The sequence below is a fragment of the Ranitomeya imitator genome, chromosome 10, assembly GCF_032444005.1.
Source record: "Ranitomeya imitator isolate aRanImi1 chromosome 10, aRanImi1.pri, whole genome shotgun sequence".
NCBI classification, from domain to species: Eukaryota; Metazoa; Chordata; class Amphibia; order Anura; family Dendrobatidae; genus Ranitomeya; species Ranitomeya imitator.
The window spans coordinates 24,046,282-24,067,444 of NC_091291.1; the positions used below are offsets into that span (position 1 = coordinate 24,046,282).

At 45.5% G+C, this 21,163-nt stretch overlaps 1 long non-coding RNA gene across 1 annotated transcript; it reads left to right on the forward strand.

Moving 5' to 3' along the window:
* Positions 1-12,714: 12,714 nt before the first annotated feature.
* Positions 12,715-15,846, forward strand: LOC138652048 (uncharacterized). The gene is made up of 3 exons (XR_011315558.1): positions 12,715-12,865; positions 13,230-13,367; positions 15,505-15,846. It is a non-coding gene; the product is annotated as an uncharacterized lncRNA (long non-coding RNA).
* The last annotated feature ends 5,317 nt before the right edge of the window (positions 15,847-21,163 follow it).

Sequence of the window (21,163 nt, forward strand, 5' to 3'; positions counted from 1 at the left end):
GTCTGCTGGCTGCTCCCAATCAGAGACAAAGGTGCAGGACCCTGACAAGCAGTGCCCACTTCATCAAAAGCCTCATCCTCTCCTGAAATGCAGAGCCTTCAGAGGAAAATCTATGCCAGATCGCAGAAGCTTCCTGAAAGAAAACGGTATCTGCTACAAGTGCTGCTCGTCCACAGCTCATCTCGCCAAGGATTGCAAGGTCAGTGTAAAATGCACAGAATGTGGCACCACAGATCATAACACCGCTCTACACCCTGGCCCAGCTCCATGGAGTACACAAAACACGCCAGCTGACAGTGAGCATGGCGGGGAGGAAAGGAACACTGATACAGCTACGCCAGAGATCACTTCACAATGCACCGAGGTCTGCAAAGGGACAATAGACAGTAGGTCCTGTTCAAAAATATGCCTCGTCAAAGTATACCCGAAGGGCCATAGAGACCAAGCTGTAAGACTGTATGCTATCTTAGATGACCAAAGTAATCGATCCTTGGCTAGATCAACGTTCTTTGACCTATTCAACATCAAAGGGCCAAGCACTCCCTACTCCTTAAAGACGTGTGCAGGTACTGTGACAACAGCAGGCAGGAAAGCTACTGACTACCAGATCGAGTCTTTAGACGGACAATTCTGCCTACCACTACCTACGATCATCGAATGTAACCAGATCCCAGACAACAGATCTGAAATCCCTACGCCAGATGTAGCAATCCATCACGCTCACTTAAAACAAATAGCACACCTCATACCGGAACTCGACCATCAGGCCCAGATAATTCTGCTGTTGGGGAGAGATATCCTACAGGTTCATAAAGTGAGACGTCATATCAACGGACTCCACAATGCTCCCTATGCCCAAAGGCTAGACCTAGGATGGGTCATAATTGGCAACGTATGCTTGGGACGCATGCACGCCCCATCTTCTGTGACAAGCATGCTGACAAATACATTGGAGGAAGGACGTCCATCTCTGTTTCAACCTTGTAACAATGAGTTCCATGTCAGGGAACTGCCACACAGCATCCAACTACCTGATCATTTAATAGACTTTACTCACGACAGCAGTATAGTGTCGGGAAGCTATGAGGATCAGTTAGGGGGCACAGTCTTCCAGAGAACTAAGCAGGACAACCAAGTGGCAATGTCGGTAGAGGACAAGTTGTTCTTAGAGGTAATGGACAAGGGACTCGTTAAAGATGAGACCAACAGCTGGGTCGCACCTCTTCCCTTCAAAACCCACAGACCACGTCTACCGAACAACAGAAATCAGGCATTACAACGTTTCTCCTCTCTCATTCGTAATCTGCAAAAGAAACCAGAGATGAAAGATCACTTTTTCTCCTTCATGTCAAAGATTTTTGAAAACCGTCACGCAGAACTAGCTCCCACTCTCAAAGACTCTGAAGAATGCTGGTTCCTACCCATGTTCGGAGTATACCACCCTAAGAAACCAGGCCAGATCAGAGTCGTGTTTGATTCCAGTGCTAAATTTAATGATGTCTCCCTGAATGACGTTCTGCTGACAGGACCAGACCTCAATAACAAACTACTGGGTGTACTTATGCGCTTCCGTAAGGATTCCATTGCCTTCATCGCTGACATCCAGCAAATGTTCCATTGTTTCCTTGTGAGAGAGAGAGACAGGAACTTCCTAAGATTCTTCTGGTACAGAGACAATGATCCTACTAAAGAAGTCACAGAGTATCGCATGAGAGTGCACATCTTTGGCAACAGTCCTTCACCTGCAGTCGCCATTTACGGACTCAAAAGGTCAGCTCAGGAAGGAGAACCAGAATACGGAGCAGATGTCAGACAATTCATAGAAAAGGACTTTTATGTCGACGACTGTCTAAAAGCCATGCCTTCAAATGAGACTGCCATCAGTCTTCTCAGGAGAGCTCAGGACATGCTTGCCTGCTCGAACCTTAGGCTTCATAAAATAGCCTCAAACAGCCAAGAACTCATGGAAGCGTTCCCTTCTCAAGACCTATGTAATGGTCTCAGAGACCTGGACCTGGGGTCAGACCCCGCACCAATGCAACGCAGCCTCGGGCTTCTCTGGAATCTACAATCAGACACTTTCACCTTTCAGGTCAGCCAGGAAGAAAGGCCTTTCACACGTAGAGGCGTCCTGTCTACCATCAACAGTCTGTACGACCCCTTGGGTTTCGCAGCTCCTGTTACTATACAAGGCAAGGCCCTACTAAGAGACTTAACTAGGGAAACATCTGACTGGGATGCACCTCTGCCACCTGATAAGAGGATCCATTGGGAAGAGTGGAAGAACTCGTTAGCGGCACTCTCCAACTTGCATATGCTAAGACCATACACCCCTGTGCCATCTACTGAGATACAGAGCCAAAGACTGTACGTATTTGCAGATGCTTCTGTCAAAGCAATTGCCGCTGTTGCCTACCTCAAAACTGTAGACTCCAAATGTCAGTGCCACATTGGTTTCGTCATGGGAAAGGCCAAACTCGCACCACAACCAGAGCACACTATACCCAGGTTAGAGCTTTATGCCGCAGTCTTAGCCGTTGAGTTAGCGGAGTTCATCGCATCCGAAATGGATATCGACCTGACACAAGCCAAGTTCTACTCAGACAGCAAAGTAGTCCTGGGATATATCCACAACGAAACCAGGCAATTCTACGTTTATGTCAATAACAGAGTGCTACGAATCAGGAGATCAGTTCACCCACAGCAGTGGCATTACATACCCACAGACCAGAATCCCGCAGATCATGCAACTAGAGCAGTTGACGCAAGTCGACTAGGAAGCACAACGTGGCTCTCTGGACCAAAACTATTGTACATTGAGGAATGTTTTCCAGACACCTTCGAACTTGTAGGAGAGGACTCAGATGCTGAAATCCGCCCTCAGGTGTCTACACTACATACAATGACCTCTGTTATCCAGCTTGGATCTTGCAGGTTTGACAGATTCTCAAGTTGGAAGTCACTTACTCGAGCCATTACCTGCCTGACTCATATAGCTCGCTCATTCGGGACCACCAGAACTCGTGACATGGAAAAATGTAAAGGAGCAGCGAGGCTTACCCACGAAAGCCTAATCACCTTCATGGCTGAAGCTGCAGCTATAATCAATGCAAGACCCCTGGTTCCAGTTCCTAACGACCCTGAGGAGCCTTTGTTATTGACTCCAGCTACTTTACTTACCCAGAAAACAGGACTGTCCAGTGCCCCTCCAGGAGAATTCGACGTGAAGGACCTCTACAAGCGCCAATGGAGACAGGTACAAAGTCTTGCAAATACTTTCTGGGACAGGTGGCGCAAACAATATTTGTCTACCCTGCAGCCACGGACGAAGTGGCAGTCTACTAAACCTAATCTGAACATAGGTGACCTTGTTCTTGTGAAAGACTGTCAGATTCACCGGAACCAGTGGCCACTTGGTCTAGTTACCGCAACGTTCCCGAGCAAGGACGGCAACGTCCGCAAAGTTGAGCTAAGGATGACCAAAGGGAATGAACCTAAGACATTTTCCAGACCGGTATCTGAACTGGTCCTATTGTTGCCTTCGGAAGAAAGGAGTAGTGACATCCGTTGATGCCAGACGGGGAGTGTTCTGTCTCCGCCATCTAATATTGTTGCCCTGATTATTTGCTTGCATAATTGCAGTTTCCTCAGTATACAGTATTGATATATTCATGCCTTTATTCATCTGTGATGCTTTGGCTCCCTCTAGCGGCCAGAGTTATGTTGGCAGTTCAATCTTGTTTTTGTATTATCCATGTCTGATTCTCCTCCGCCTTTGCAATGCATTATGGTAGCTCAGCCTCCATTTCCCTCCATTTTTCCTTTCACTTTCCATCCTCAGTCTGCCTTCAAGGAAAGACGCTTCACTTCATCCCCCTTGCGATTGCATTGCCGGTATGTCTTTATGCTTCCTATAGATATTTCTGCTCCATATTAGCCTAGCCTAGCCAGTTGTACTCCCAGTTCAGTTACTAGCTTCCTAAATGTTATGCATAATGTACCTCATGTGTAGTATGTATCTGTTCTATACCATGCACTGATTCTATTTATATCATTGTTCACAGTTTCACCGCATCAATATACCACTACGTTTAATAAAGCACAGACTCAACCACAGTCTCCTTATTGGACCCCGGTATAGCGGTTTAGCTGACTGTATAGCTACGTATGAGCCTGCCTCAGCTAGTGAGGACAGAACAGTGGGGTCCTCATACAGTGTGGTGGATACAGTGGAGAGGACTCTCAAAGTGTGGGGGACGTTATACAGCATGAAGGGCCATTATGCAGCATGGGTGAAAATGTGTGGCCATTATACAACGTGGATGCAAATGACCTGGTTAGGGTCCACTCAGGTGTTTCACCTCGGTGAGCTGAACCCCTAGAGATGCTACTGCCACTCACGATAAGAGCTTTCACTGTACAGGAGAGAGAGGACCCCACTGACCATAAGACCTTACACTCTACAGGAGAGAGAGGACCCCACTGACCATAAGAGCTTACACTCTACAGGAGAGAGAGGACCCCACTGACTATAAGATCTTACACTCTACAGGAGAGAGATGACCTCACTGACCATAAGAGCTTACACTCTACAGGAGAGAGAGGACCCCACTGACCATATGAGCTTACACTCTACAGGAGAGAGAGGACCCCACTGACCATAAGAGCTTACACTCTACAGGAGAGAGAGAGAGGACCCCACTGACCATAAGAGCTTACACTCTACAGGAGAGAGAGGACCCCACTGACCATAAGAGCTTACACTCTACAGGAGAGAGAGAGAGAGGACCAGACTGACCATAAGAGCTTACACTCTACAGGAGAGAGAGGACCCCACTGACCATAAGAACTTACACTGTACAGGAGAGAGGGGACCCCACTGACCATAAGAGGTTACACTCTACAGGAGAGAGAGGACCCCACTGACCATAAGAGCTTACACTCTACAGGAGAGAGAGGACCCCACTGACCATAAGAACTTACACTGTACAGGAGAGAGGGGACCCCACTGACCATAAGAGGTTACACTCTACAGGAGAGAGAGGACCCCACTGACCATAAGAGGTTACACTCTACAGGAGAGAGAGGACCCCACTGATCATAAGAGCTTACACTCTACAGGAGAGAGGACCCCACTGACCATAAGAGCTTACACTCTACAGGAGAGAAGACCCCACTGACCATAAGAGCTTACACTCTACAGGAGAGAGGACCCCACTGACCATAAGAACTTACACTGTACAGGAGAGAGGGGACCCCACTGATCATAAGAGCTTACACTCTACAGGAGAGAGAGGACCCCACTGACCATAAGAACTTACACTCTACAGGAGAGAGAGGACTCCACTGACCATAAGAGCTTACACTCTACAGGAGAGAGAGAGGACCCCACTGACCATAAGAGCTTACACTCTACAGCAGAGAGAGAGGACCCCACTGACCATAAGAACTTACACTCTACAGGAGAGAGAGGACCCCACTGACCATAAGAGCTTACACTCTACAGGAGAGAGAGGACCCCACTGACCATAAGAGGTTACACTCTACAGGAGAGAGAGGACCCCACTGACCATAAAAGCTTACATTCTACAGGAGAGAGAGGACCCCACAGACCATAAGAGCTTACACTATACAGGAGACAGAGGACCCCACTGACCATAAGAGCTTACACTCTACAGGAGAGAGAGGACCCCACTGTCCATAAGAGCTTACACTCTACAGGAGAGAGAGAGGACCCCACTGACCATAAGAGCTTACACTCTACAGGAGAGAGAGGACCCCACTGACCATAAGAGCTTACACTATACAGGAGACAGAGGACCCCACTGACCATAAGAGCTTACACTCTACAGGAGAGAGAGAGGACCCCACTGACCATAAGAGCTTACACTCTACAGGAGAGAGAGAGGACCCCACTGACCATAAGAGCTTACACTCTACAGGAGAGAGAGGACCCCACTGACCATAAGAGCTTACACTCTACAGGAGAGAGAGGACCCCACTGACCATAAGAGCTTACACTCTACAGGAGAGAGAGAGGACCCCGCTGACCATAAGAGCTTACACTCTACAGGAGAGAGAGAGCCCACTGACCATAAGAGCTTACACTCTACAGGAGAGAGAGGACGCCACTGACCATAAGAGCTTACACTCTACAGGAGAGAGAGAGGACCCCGCTGACCATAAGAGCTTACACTCTACAGGAGAGAGAGGACCCCACTGACCATAAGAGCTTACACTCTACAGGAGAGAGAGGACCCCACTGTCCATAAGAGCTTACACTCTACAGGAGAGAGAGGACCCCACTGACCATAAGAGCTTATTCTCTACAGGAGAGAGAGGACCCCACTGTCCATAAGAGCTTACACTCTACAGGAGAGAGAGGACCCCACTGACCATAAGAGCTTACACTCTACAGGAGAGAGAGAACCCCACTGACCATAAGAGCTTACACTCTACAGGAGAGAGAGGACCCCACTGACTATAAGAGCTTACACTCTACAGGAGAGAGAGGACCCCACTGACCATAAGAGCTTACACTCTACAGGAGAGAGAGAACCCCACTGACCATAAGAGTTTACACTCTACAGGAGAGAGAGAGAGGACCCCACTGACTATAAGAGCTTACACTCTACAGGAGAGAGACAGGACCCCGCTGACCATAAGAACTTACACTCTACAGGAGAGAGAGGACCCCACTGACCATAAGAGCTTACACTCTACAGGAGAGAGAGGACCCCACTGACCATAAGAGCTTACACTCTACAGGAGAGAGAGGACCCCACTGACCATAAGAACTTACAATCTACAGGAGAGAGAGAGGACCCCACTGACCATAAGAGCTTACACTCTACAGGAGAGAGAGGACCCCACTGACCATAAGAGCTTACACTCTACAGGAGATAGAGAGGATCCCACTGACCATAAGAGCTTACACTCTACAGGAGAGAGAGGACCTCACTGACCATAAGAGCTTACACTCTACAGGATAGAGAGGACCCCACTGACCATAAGAGCTTACACTCTACAGGAGAGAGAGGACCCCACTGACCATAAGAACTTACAATCTACAGGAGATAGAGAGGATCCCACTGACCATAAGAGCTTACACTCTACAGGAGAGAGAGGACCCCGCTGACCATAAGAGCTTACACTCTACAGGAGAGAGAGGAGCTGACTGACCATAAGAGCTTACATTCTACAAGAGAGAGAGGACCCCACTGATCACAAGAGCTTACACTCTACAGGAGAGAGAGAGGACCCCACTGACCATAAGAGCTTACACTCTACAGGAGAGAGAGGAGCCGACTGACCATAAGAGCTTACATTCTACAAGAGAGAGAGGACCCCACTGATCACAAGAGCTTACACTCTACAGGAGAGCGAGGACCCCACTGACCATAAGAGCTTACACTCTACAGGAGAGAGAGGACCCCACTGACCATAAGAGCTTGCATTCTACAGGAGAGAGAGGACCCCGCTGACCATAAGAGCTTGCACTCTACAGGAGAGAGAGGACCCCGCTGACCATAAGAGCTTGCACTCTACAGGAGAGAGAGGACCCAACTGACCATAAGAGCTTACACTCTGCAGGAGAGAGAGGACCTCACTGACCATAAGAGCTTACACTCTACAGGAGAGAGAGAGGACCCCGCTGACCATAAGAGCTTACACTCTACAGGAGAGCGATGACCCCACTGACCATAAGAGCTTACACTCTACAGAAGAGAGAGGACCCCACTGACCATAAGAGCTTACACTCTACAGGAGAGAGAGGACCCCGCTGACCATAAGAGCTTGCACTCTACAGGAGAGAGAGGACCCCGCTGACCATAAGAGCTTGCACTCTACAGGAGAGAGAGGACCCCACTGACCATAAGAGCTTACACTCTGCAGGAGAGAGAGGACCTCACTGACCATAAGAGCTTACACTCTACAGGAGAGAGAGGACCCCACTGACCATAAGAGCTTACACTCTACAGAAGAGAGAGGACCCCACTGACCATAATATCTTACACTCTACAGGAGAGAGAGGACCCCACTGACCATAAGAGCTTACTCTCTACAGGAGAGAGAGGACTCCACTGACCATAAGAGTTTACACTCTATAGGAGAGAGAGGACCCCACTGACCATAAGAGCTTACACTCTACAGGAGAGAGAGAGGACCCCACTGACCATAAGAGCTTACACTCTACAGGAGATAGAAGACCCCACTGACCATAAGAGCTTACATTCTACAAGAGAGAGAGGACCCCACTGACCATAAGAGCTTACACTCTATAGGAGAGAGAAGACCCCACTGACCATAAGAGCTTACACTCTACAGGAGAGAGAGGACCCCACTGACCATAAGAGCTTACATTCTACAAGAGAGAGAGGACCCCACTGACCATAAGAGCTTACACTCTATAGGAGAGAGAAGACCCCACTGACCATAAGAGCTTACACTCTACAGGAGAGAGAGGACCTCACTGACCATAAGAGCTTACACTCTACAGGAGAGAGAGAGAAGACCCCACTGACCATAAGAGCTTACACTCTACAGGAGAGAGAGGACCCCACTGACCATAAGAGCTTACACTCTACAGGAGAGGGAGGACCCTACTGACCATAAGAGCTTACATTCTACAGGAGAGAGAGGACCCCACTGACCATAAGAGCTTACAATCTACAGGAGAGAGAGAGGACCCCACTGACCACAAGAGCTTACACTCTACAGGAGAGAGAGGACCCTACTGACCATAAGAGCTTACACTCTACAGGAGAGAGAGGACCCTACTGACCATAAGAGCTTACACTCTACAGGAGAGAGAGGACCCCGCTGGCCATAAGAGCTTACACTCTACAGGAGAGAGAGGACCCTACTGACCATAAGAGCTTACACTCTACAGGAGAGAGAGGAGGAGGAGCCTGTGATCTCGGGCACCTGTACGCTCTGTCCGCAGTGTGCGGGGAGCTGTCGCGATCTCGGGTCACTCACATACACCTGCAGCTGCAGGTATCGGGTGTGCAGGGCACTCAGCAGCTTCTCCTCGTCCAGATCTGGCAGTAATGCAGCATCCTCCCCGGGGACAGGAGCCGGGAGCTCGGCCGGCAGCTCCATGTGTCTCCGCTCCTCAGTGTCTCAGCCCGGAGCCGCCCACATCATTACCGGCAGGAGGCGCCACCCAACGGGTGTGAGAGGAGGAGGTGGTGGGTCACAGGGTCACAGAGATAAGGAACGTGGGATCCAGGCACCTGCACCTGTCTGTATATACTGTATATGTGTGTCCTGTGTGTATATATGTGCTCAGTATATAGATATATGTGTCCTGTATATATGTATGTGTCCTGTGTTTGTACATATGTCCTGAGTGTATAGATATATGTTTCCTGTATATATGTGTGTGTCCTGTGTTTATATGTCGTGAGTATATAGATCTATGTGTCTTGTATATATGTGTGTGTCCTGTGTGTATATATGTCCTGAGTATATAGATATATGTGTATTGTATATATGTGTGTCCTGTGTATATACAGTATGTCCTGAGTATATAGATATATGTGTATTGTATATATGTGTGTCCTGTGTGTATATATGTCCTGAGTATATAGATATATGTGTATTGTTTATATGTCAGGGAGGAGGATGGGGGAGCCATGTACACAGGGTGAGAGGATGGGGGAGCCATGCACGCAGGGTGAGAGGATAGAGGAGCCATGCTCGCAGGGGAGGAGGATGGGGGAGCCATGCACGCAGGGTGAGAGGATAGAGGAGCCATGCACGCAGGGGAGGAGGATGGAGGAGCATGCACGGAGGATGGGGGAGCCATACACGCAGGGTGGGAGGATGGGGGAGCCATGCAAGCAGGGTGGGAGGATGGAGTATAAATATGGAGTATAATTACTGGGCCCTAAAGGGGGGACACATTGTAAGAGGACAGTGTGAAGAGGGGTCCGGTATGGAAAGGAGAGGTCAGTGTGAAGAGCATGTACCATAAGAGGGACAGTGTGGGGGTCATATTTTGTGCAGACAATATAGTGGGGGGAAATGTTTTACTCAGGAGCATTATAATGACACTTGTATCTTTAAGGGCATCATGTGGAGATTTTCTGCAAAAGAGCGGAGAAGATGGAAGTCTGCAGAGACGGCTGTGGCTGAGAAAACTCATCATGGGGTCTGGACAAGATGAAGGAAAGAAGGAGATCGACTCCAGAGGCGACGTCATCTATCAGGTACCTGGATGTAAATGTTATTTGTGATACTGACTAACTCTCATGTTTTATTTATGTTAGGAGCATTGAAGGGGATGTCCAGGTTTGTGATGAGTCTGCAGTCATTCTTTGTGACTGCAGACTTCTGACTTCTCACAGTGCGCACTGCACGCTGTCAGGATTCTCTCGTGCTGGCGATTTACATTAATGCGGTCACATGCTGACTAGACCCGAGGCCGGGCACGTCTAGTCGGAATGTGGCCAGAAGTATACAAATCGCATGCTCGTGCTGACATGACCGTCCACCGGCAAGGGAGAATCCTAAAAGTGTGCAGTTGTGAGAATTCAGAAGCTGCGATGTCAGGATTCAGCTCTGCCGGTTCCAGTAGTCGTCACATGGACACTTCACTCACATGCGACTTTCACACTTATGGTCCTGTGACATCGAGCTTCTCTTCTGCTTCTCTGTTTTTCACTGAACATTGAGAGTATTAGGGAGAGGAGCTCGTCAGTACATGACTGAGTGTGCAAATCGCATATGTCCTGTGGGGGGGTGGGGGGGCACCAAAATTAATTCTTGCCCCTGGTGCCAGAAACCCTAGATACACCTCTGCCGGTATGCTACTGCGAGTGGTGATTACCGGGTCCGGTGGAGGGATGTCTATGCAGAGGCAGTGAGGCAGGGACTGAGAGAGAATGGAGACCCGGAGACTGCCCGTCCCAGTCTACGCCGTAGCATTGAGCCCTCATTATCCTAGGAATATGTCAGTTAATTGTTTTCCTAAAGCTTTATCGTGTAGTTTTAGGTCAGAGAGGGATAGTGAGGGATGAGCTAGCAAGGTGCAGGGACAGGTAGTGATGGCTACTTGCAGACATGTGCGGATATTGCAGTTCTGCACTTGCGGTGATACAAAAAACACCGCTAGCAGCATTTTTTTCCATTGCTGCAAGTACCGCATTTGCCGGATCGCGGCAAAACCGCAAGTGCCGCACATGTCCGCAAGTCCCATAGGGAATGAATGAGGCCGAACGCAGTGTTGCCGTAAGAGATCCATTACCCGGCAGATGTGGAAAAACTGCCGGATCTGCTGCAAAAGGCGACTTTCACATCAGCGATTTTTGCCAAAGTCACTGCCGGTGCAGTAGATTTGTGGTTCGGCACATGGAGGAGCCCGTCATTTTTCATATGCTTCCGATTCATTAAAAGGCATGCTTCTTTTTAATGACTCCGACACTTCTAATTTCAGCATACGCCCGATAGAGAAGTATCGCAATGAATCGAGGCTGTTGCCTACAGCATAATAAACTGTCAGCATCACAGCCATCTAACCACATTCATCTTTCATTTTCGAATTCTTAATTTTCCAAGTCAACAAAGTTACAAGACAGAGATGACAAGATCGCCACATGCTCCAGGTGGGACTTTTCTCTAACGATATTTTATAGACAATGTGGCACGATCCATTATTAATCTGGCTTAATGTCACCTTACAATAGCAAGGTGACATTAACCCTTCATTACCCCATATCCCACCGCTACACGGGAATGGGAAGAGAGTGGCCAAGTGCCAGAATAGGCGCATCTTACAGATGTGCCTTTTCTGGGGTGGCTTAGGGCTGATGTTTTTAGCCAGGGGGGCGGGGCAATAACCGTGGACCCTCTCCAGGCTATTAATATCTGCCCTCAGTCACTGGCTTTACTACTCTGGCGGAAAAAATTGCGTGGGAGCCCAAGCCAATTTTTTCCGCGATTTAACCCTTAAATTTAATAGCTACAGCGCCCAAATTTTGCACATACACATTACTAACTTTAGTTAGAAACCCGACTTTGGAGCGAAGATCGCCGACCCGATCCCACAGTGGGATCGGGTCGGGTTTCACGAAACCCAACTTTGCCAAAAGTCGGCGACTTTTGAAATTGGCCGATCCGTTTCGCTCAACCCTAGTTAACACATAGTTCTTTCTTCTGGCGGTGCAGCTGAGGACATAAATGTTCGGGAACAGGAGACTCTAGCAAAGCTCAAGTAGGAGCTCTGCTACACACTCACATCTATCTTCAAGAAAGAGCTCGAAAATCTGATATTTATTCTTTACACATATGAAGATCAGACCTGTCTATAGTTTTATATCAACTGAATGTAGAAATACCCGAAACCTCAGCTGTATGGAAAAGGCAGACTAAGCCTAATAGCTTTTTATGGTATTTTAACATGTAGAGATAAAAATTACATAAAATAATACAACCAAGAGATGATTCTAGGTATCAAAACAAAGTAGACAACAATCTGGGCTGGAGGCTTCGTCCAGATTTGGTCAATATTTTTTTAAATATGATGGACACAGTGAAGGAACCCAAGGAAGCCACATTGAGAGTCATTAGTTTCCATCAAGTCCTTGTGATGTCCATCGTATAATGTATCTCACAGAATATGGTGGTTTTTGCCATGAATAATTATATGCAAAGCTAAAAGGATTTATTTACTTATATATATTTTGAATTTCAGAAGTATTTCCGGAATTCGCAGGCATTTCGGCTCCAATTTTGGTCAGGGAGTGCGCACCTTCCTTTACTTGTGACTCGCAGGACAGCATGTCCTCTCTGTATACAAAAGTAAGAATGGTGACTTCATGTTGTGACACTGATGACTGCACTCCTGATATTCCTTCACGTAAGTCATTTACTTCTTTCCATTTCCTTGCTACATATTTCTTTCTGCTTTTCCCAAAAATACCTGTTTTTCTGGAAAAAGAAACAGCTCATTGACTCTACGGCCAGATCTGCATGCCGCTCCTTCACTTGCTACTAGATTCTGCTGGCATCAAAATCCAGCGGGGGCGGAGCATCCTTCTCAGTCCTTCCCATGAGGAACTTCAGTAGATAGGCATCATTTTTTTTCTCCTAAACCATTCTGGAACCTTATGCATAGTCCTATAAGTAAGATGAAACCCCTTTAAGGTTGTAATTAATCGACATTTGTATTTTTTTATTGATTTCTCTATTCAACGCTCTTCTTATTTTTCTCTTCATTTCAGTACCAACTAAACTTTCTCAGCCCAATGGACTGGTCTGTCGATCCTGCCAACATACCGATCCTTGGTGTTTGACTTCAGAAACCATATCATGCCGTGGGAATGAGAATATGTGTGCTCATCAGACAGCACAATTGAAAGGTATCAAAGATAGTTTCAATATTTTGGAAACTCCCCTGTGATCCATTGTTGCTGGGCCATAGTATAGTTTGTTGTGTTGAGCAGCTGCCATGTAAATGAATGGACTTCTTTGTAGTAGCTGGACAAACTAGTTCCAACGGAGCAGAGAGATGCTGTGAAAGCCTCCAGCTCTGGCAGAACAAATCTGATCTCTTTGTCTTGTGTGCAGAAGCCTTCTTTGGATCTAAAGGATCTCCTTGTGGAGAGTGACAAGCCAAGCCTGGGATGTCAGAGTTAGGAGACTTATAGGCCATGCAAGCTCCACTGTGAAATTAAATATGCAAATTGCTTCTTCAGAGAGGAAGAGGACTAGAACTCTAGTGCCACCATTTTTTTAAGTAGCAATCCTAAAAGTCAATATCAACATTTTAACGAGTCTTATGATAAAAGCCGAATTAGAATCTCAATCTTCAGCCACTTTGTTTCGGGGGTGTTGCCCCTCAATAGTGCAAAGTATGAGATCTGATTTGGCTAGCTGACAGACTTAAGACTTGGTGTGAGGCTTAAGATTAGATTAAGTGAGAGGCTAAGATATTACTCCTTAGATAACAGTCTTATCTTCTTACCCAGCAAAATCAGATCCTATACTTTGCACTGAAGGGGGGCAAAACCCTGAAACACTGTGTCTGCAAATTAAGAATTTGGTTTGGCTTTTATCCTAAGTCATATGGAAAGTCTCGTTGAAAGTGTGTTTTTCTTTAGAAAACGTAGCATTTTACTGTCCCTGCAAAATGAAAGATTTGTAAAATATTGCTTTTTTTTTCCCTTGAAGGTGTGAAACTGTTTCAAATTTGCCACATGTCAATTCTTTCAGCATCTTTCACTCTAGGTTTTTGATGAAAGTGTAATCCGTTGCTTTTTATTTGCATTAAAAAAAACTGTTAAAAAAAACTACATTAACTGCTATACGTGAACATATCCTAATCTAAGGGGTAACATTTCTCCTTACGGAGAGTGACAATCCAAGCCTGGCATGTCAGACTAAGGAGACTTATATGCCATGCATGGGCATCTGGGAAACTAAATATGCAAATTGTCTTTTCAGGCCTGGCATGTCAGAGTGAGGATGAGGGGCAATACCCTAAAATACTACGTCTTCTAATTGAGATTCTACTTTGGCTTCTTAACCCAAGTAATAAGGCAAGGCTCAGTAAACAGTTGATGTGGACTTTTAAGATTGCTGCTTCCAATAGGTGGCACTAGATTTCGCATCCTTTTCATCTCTGAGAAGACAATTTACATATTTAATTTCCCAGTAGAACATGCATGGCCTATAAGTCTCTTAACTCTGACGTGCCAGACCTGGCTTGTCACTCTCCATGAGGAAATGTTTCCCCTTAGATGCCAATCTTAAATCTGTCACCTAGACGAATCAGATCTCATACTGTGGACTGATGAGGGGCAACACTCTAAAACATCGCTTCTACACATTGAGATTCTGGTTTTGCTTTTATACAAACTCATATGGCAAGACTCGTTAAAGGGTTAATATTTGACTGTTAGCATCGAAGGGGTGGTGTTTCTTCTTACGGAGAGTGACATGTCAAACCTGACATGCCAAGGTGATGAGACTTTTAAGCCTTCCAATGCTCCTCTGGGAAATATGCAATTTGTCTCTTCAGAGTGGAAGAGGATTAGAACTCTAGTGCCACCTATTGGAAGTCGAAATCCTAAAAGTCAATATTCTGCTACTTCCAATAGGTGGCACTCGAGTTCTAGTCCTCTTCCTCTCTGAAGAGACAATTTGCATATTTCCCAGATGAGCATTGCAAGGCTTAAAAGTCTCCTTACCTTGGCTTGTCAGGCTAGAAAGGTCACTCTCCGCAAGGAGAAACGTGATCCCGGTCAGACGCCTCTTACCCAGCTATTAAAAAATCTCACACTTTGCACTTATGAGAAGCGATATTCTGAAACACAATATCTGCAAACTGACTTTTTGGTTTTGGCTTTTGCTCAGGCTCGTTAGAGGGTCGATATTGAGTTTTTCCTGCCAGGAGGCACCATTTATGGTGATGAAATGTACATTCTTATTACGAAAAACCTCCTTACAAACTCCCTTTATGTTAAAGTTCTAACAAACTTTATAAAACTTTTGCAGGACCCCTCTTAGCTTCAGTCACTCTTTGGTTGTGCACATCAGAATCCTTCTGTCATTTTGATCCCCTGGTCTATAAATCTGAAGGAATCCAAGCTGAAATCAATATGACCTGCAGAAATGAAGCATATCAGTGCACATAAAGTCACCTGGACTCGTGCCATTGGGAATCTTCTACTGCTATTATAACAGAAATCTAACTATTCCTTGTTCACCTAACTGTTACCCAACCTCTGATCGACACCGAGTTGATGATTTTTCGTCTTTACTTTTTAACTTCAATGTACGGCAAACTGAGATTTCCTCCTCAATAAGTTGTTAAACGAAAAAACAAATAAATCTTTTATTTACGGGGAGTTTGCGTTTATTTCTTTTGTGTAGATTATTTATCATGCATCCACATGTAACTCACTCAGCACTAGTGTTGAGCATTCCGATACCTCAAGTATCGGGTATCGGCCGATACTTGCGGTATCGGAATTCCGATACCGAGTTCCGATACTTTTGTGGTATCGGGTATCGGTATCGGATCAATAGGGATGTGTAAAATAAAGAATTAAAATAAAAAATATTGATATGCTCACCTCTCCGGCGGCCCCTGGACATCACGCTGGTAACCGGCCGGCTTCTTTGTTTAAAATGAGCGCCTTTAGGACCTGAGAATGACGTCGCGGCTTCTGATTGGTCCCGTGCCGCCCATGTGACCGCCACGCGACCAATCAGAAGCCGCGACGTCATTCTCATTCACTAAACTCCTAATTCTAGGAATTGAGGACCTGCGAATGACGTCGCGGCTTCTGATTGGTCGCGTGGCGGTCACATGGGCGGCACGCGACCAATCAGAAGCCGCGACGTCATTCGCAGGTCCTAAAGGCGCTCATTTTAAACAAAGAAGCCGGCCGGTTACCAGCGTGATGTCCAGGGGCCGCCGAAGAGGTGAGCATATCAATATTTTTTATTTTAATTCTTTATTTTACACCTCACTATGGATCCCAGGGCCTGAAGGAAAGTTTCCTCTCCTTCAGACCCTGGGAACCATCAGGATACATTCCGATACTTGATGTCCCATTGACTTGTATTGGTATCGGATATCGGTATCGGCGATATCCGATATTTTTCGGGTATCGGCCGATACTATCCGATACCGATACTTTCAAGTATCGGACGGTATCGCTCAACACTACTCAGCACACTTACTGACATATAGTGACCCAACGGGCTATGCTTAAAGGGATTTTGTCAGTAGGATCATCCCTCATAAGCCATCTTTACGGAAATGTAGGTAATAGAAAGCTGAATAAAATGATACCTTGATATCTGCGATCCGATGATTTACTCCAGAGAAATCCACATTTTTTCTTAATATGTAAATGAGCAGTTAAGATCTCTGGGTGGGGCAAAGTTCTCCATAAGAATTTGCCCGCAGAGATTATTTTAAATGAAAGAGGACATTACCAGCGTGAGACATGTAGATTAGAAGAAAAGACTTTCAGTCATTACATGTCTCACACTGGTTACACTCCTTTAAAATGAGCTCTGTTGGCAGATTTTCAAACAGATCTACTGTATTTCCCGCCCATAGATCTTAAGAGCTAATTTACATATTAAGAAAAACATGGATTTCTCTGGAATACGACATCAGACCGCACATATCAAGGTATCATATTATTCAGCTTCTTAGGATCTACATGCCCATATAGACGGCTCAGGAGGGTGGATATTACTGACAGATTCCCTTTAAGTCTGGAAGAAGCATAAGCATCTCAATTTACTGCTTCATGTCGAAATGGATGATATAAGGGCCAAAAAGGGATGTCTTTAACTAAAATATCAGTACTTAAGCATATCCTTTGTAGAGGTCAACAATAGCTAATGAATGGAGTCCTGGCTCAGAGAAGTTCACAATCACTTCAACAGGAGCAAATCTGCAGTACCCAAGAATGACCACTATACAGCGGGTGGAGCTGTGACATTTCGGCTTTGTACACTGAGATATCAGCTGAATGATGGAATGCATCATGTTCTTAAAGAAACTATTAAAAACTTGCAATTCGATGGGCAAAAATTAGAGATTGGTGAATCTGCAAAATGTAAATTCAACACAATCGATCAAAATTGGCAAGGATAAATTATTTTATTAAAAAAGATATTTACTATGCTCCAAGGTCTCCCAACCCCAAATCATAATAAATGGATGTGCCAGGAATGTTTTTTTTTTGTGTAGTTTTTAATGACACCATTAACTTTACCAAGTAATGTACTAAAAATGATAAAAAAAAAATTCCAAGTACGGTGAAACATTGAAATAAAATACTCAGATTATTCATTGTTTTTGGGGTTTTATTTTTATGGTGTTCGATGTGCTCTAAAAAGACCTGTCAGCCATGTTTCTAAAGATCAGAATAATTACATTATTATTATTATTATTATTATTATTATTATTATTATTATTATTATTATTATTATTTCAGTAGCTTAAAAAATTAATTTGTTTGTTTTGCAATTTTCTGATATCCATAACTTTTTCATTTTTCCATTAATGGAGCTGTGTTAAGGCTTGCTTTTTTTTAGCGTTCAAGCTTTAGCTTTTTATGGTATGTACAACATTTTGATTGGTTTTATTGTATTTTTCAGTGCGGATGGTATGTCAAATGAAAAACAGCAATTTTGGTGTTTCAATTATAGTTTCTTTATGATGTTTATAGGTTATACATTTTTATAGTTTGATAGATCGGGCTTTTTACATATATGTCTGTATGAAATATGCTTCATTGTTTTCAATCTTTCTATTTAGGAATGAGGGAAAGAGGGTGATTAATATATAACACTAGATGGTGGCCCGATTCTAACGCATTGGGTATTCTAGAATATGTATGTATGTAGTTTATTTAAGAAGATTTCAGAGTAGTACAATGAATACACAGGATTCAGCCGGCCGGGTGCGACCAATTAGCGAAGCGTGGCTCAAATCCCATGGCAATTCGCGGCCAGACTGCGCCTATCGCTGATTGTTCGCGGCCAGCAGGGCGCGACCAACACGTAGTATATAGCACAGCCACGTAGCATATATCACAGCTACGTAGTATATAACACAGCCATGTAGTATATAGCACAGCCACATAGTATATAGCACAGCCCATGTAGTATATTGCTTAGCTACGTAGTATATTGCAGAGCCACGTAGTATATAGCACAGGCCACGCAGATTATAACACAGCCCACGTAGTATATACCACAGCCCACGCAGTATATAACACAGGCCATGTAGTATATAGCACAGCCACGTAGTATATAACACAGCCACGTAGTATATTGCACAGCCACGTAGGATATAGCACAGCCCACGTAGTATATAGCGCAGCCACATAGTATATAGCACAGCTCTCGTAGTGTATAACACAGCCCACGCAGTATAGAGCACAGCCCACATACTATGTAACACAGCCCAACAGTATATAACACAGCCCACTTAGTATATAATACAGCCCACGTAGTATATAACACAGCCCATGCAGTATATAACACAGCCCATGCAGTATATAGCAATGTGGGTACCATATCCCTGTTAAAATAAAGAATTAAAATAAAAATGAGTTATATACTCACCTTCCGGAGGCCCCCGGATCCAGCCCAGGCCTTTAGCGATGCTCATCGCGATGCTCCGTTCCCAGTAATGCCTTGCAGCAATAACCCATGATAATATAGCAGTCTCATGAGACCGCTACGTCATCATGGGTCGTTGCCGCAATGCATTCTTGGGACCAGAGCGTTGCAAGGAGCGGGAAAGGCTGGCGCGGACGACGGAAGGTGAGAATATAATGAATTTTTTAATTATTATTTTTAACATTATATGTTTTTACTATTGATGCTGCATAGGCAGCATCAATAGTAAAATGTTGGTCACACTTACAGGGTTAATGGCAGCGTTAACTGACTTCTGAAACCCTATGTGGGTGCTGACAGGAGGGAAGTATGGAGGGGGCACTGACTGTTCTTTAAAAAAAAGACCTTTCATAGTTCAAATCTCTGGATAATATTTGTACACTACTACTTTTGCCTGATATATTAAACCACTGAATTTGAGCTAGCTCAAGTCACTGCTATTATTGGCAAGTACCAGCTGTATAACACAGCTGGCACCTACCTGTGTAGCATGATCAGCTCCTAATAATAAAAATACAAAAAAAAAAAACAACCATTCTCTTGACCAATGGAATTGGGTAACAAGTAGAGTTGAGCGACCTTGACCTTTTTAGAGTCGAGCCGGGTTTTGCGAAACCCGACTATGTCCAAAGTCGGGTCGAGTGAAATCGGCCGATTATGACGTAAAGTCGGGATCGACCGAAACACGAAACCCAATGCAAGTCAATGGGGCAGCATAGTCGGCAGTGAGTGGGGGCCAGGAAAACACCTAGAGTGCCCATTTTAATGTCAAAACCATCCATTCTTCTTAATGAAGCTTGTCAAGCGTAATTTACCTTATAATAATTGGAAGGCATTTGAAATTGGGGGTCATTTGGCTAAAGTTGTGGGGGGTAGGGCTGGTTCAAGTAATTAGTGGGCCCAGGAAATCTGGACCACGTCACGGCAGTGGAGCAGGGAGAGGTAAGTATTTCAACTTTGCAAGTGCTGTGAACCTGAGCAAGCAGGGGGGGCCCACTCGTTGGCATTGGCACTGGCACAGGGCCCCTCAAAGTACAGCGGTGTGTTTGCACGGCGGGGGCGCCTCCCACCGGCAGCAACACTTTTGCGTACTATGAGAGGCCCTGTGCCAGTGACGTCGCCAACTAGTATTCCTCCCCCCACCTGATGAAAGAACCTGCACTTTCATCTGCACCTTCCTCTTTGTCCCCGTGTAAGGTGGTATGGTATGCGGGAAGAGCAACCTGACTTTCAGCAGGGTCACAATGTTGTTGTGTAGCGTGCACGGGGAATGTTGCGTTATGGGTCAATGTACCAGCAGACTCATCTATCACTGGCTGGGCAATGGGCACGATGAAGTGGAAACACAGATATAGGCCCAAAGAAGAAAGTGGGCTAAATGCAGTTCAAAATTGGTAACACAGGAATAACCAGGGGGCATTACAGTGGAGGACAACTGGAATGAGAGGCTGACACAGAGAGTAGGGCCAAATCAGTAAGTAGTCGAAATGCAGTTCAAAATTGGCAACCGTAGTAAACAGGCGGCACAGCTTTGTTCAGTGGAGGAGAACAGCAAGGAGTGGCAGACACCGATAGTAGGCCCCAAACCAACTAGTACGCCAAATGCAGTTGTTCCATTTAACCACAATTTAATGAGAGCCTGAAGATAGAAGCTCAGGAAAGGCAACCTGGTGAAAACCTTGGAGTGTAACACAACCTGTCTCTACACCCCATACCAAATTTGTAGGCCTAATGCAGCGTAGTTTCCACCAACTACTAAACGAGAGCCGGAAGATCGAAGCTCATGAAAGGCAACCCGGGGAACACCTTGGAGTGTAACACAACCTCTCTCTACACCACGAAAGGGCTGATTCTTAGGAAGGAAGGCTGTTGTAAATAAGCATTGCGCGTCCGAGGGTGATTATATTCTTATTCGGTATCTACTCACCCTCGGACGCGCCATGCTTATTGATTTGTAATTAATGTTTATTTGCAATGTGCTTTTGACTTACTCAATTAT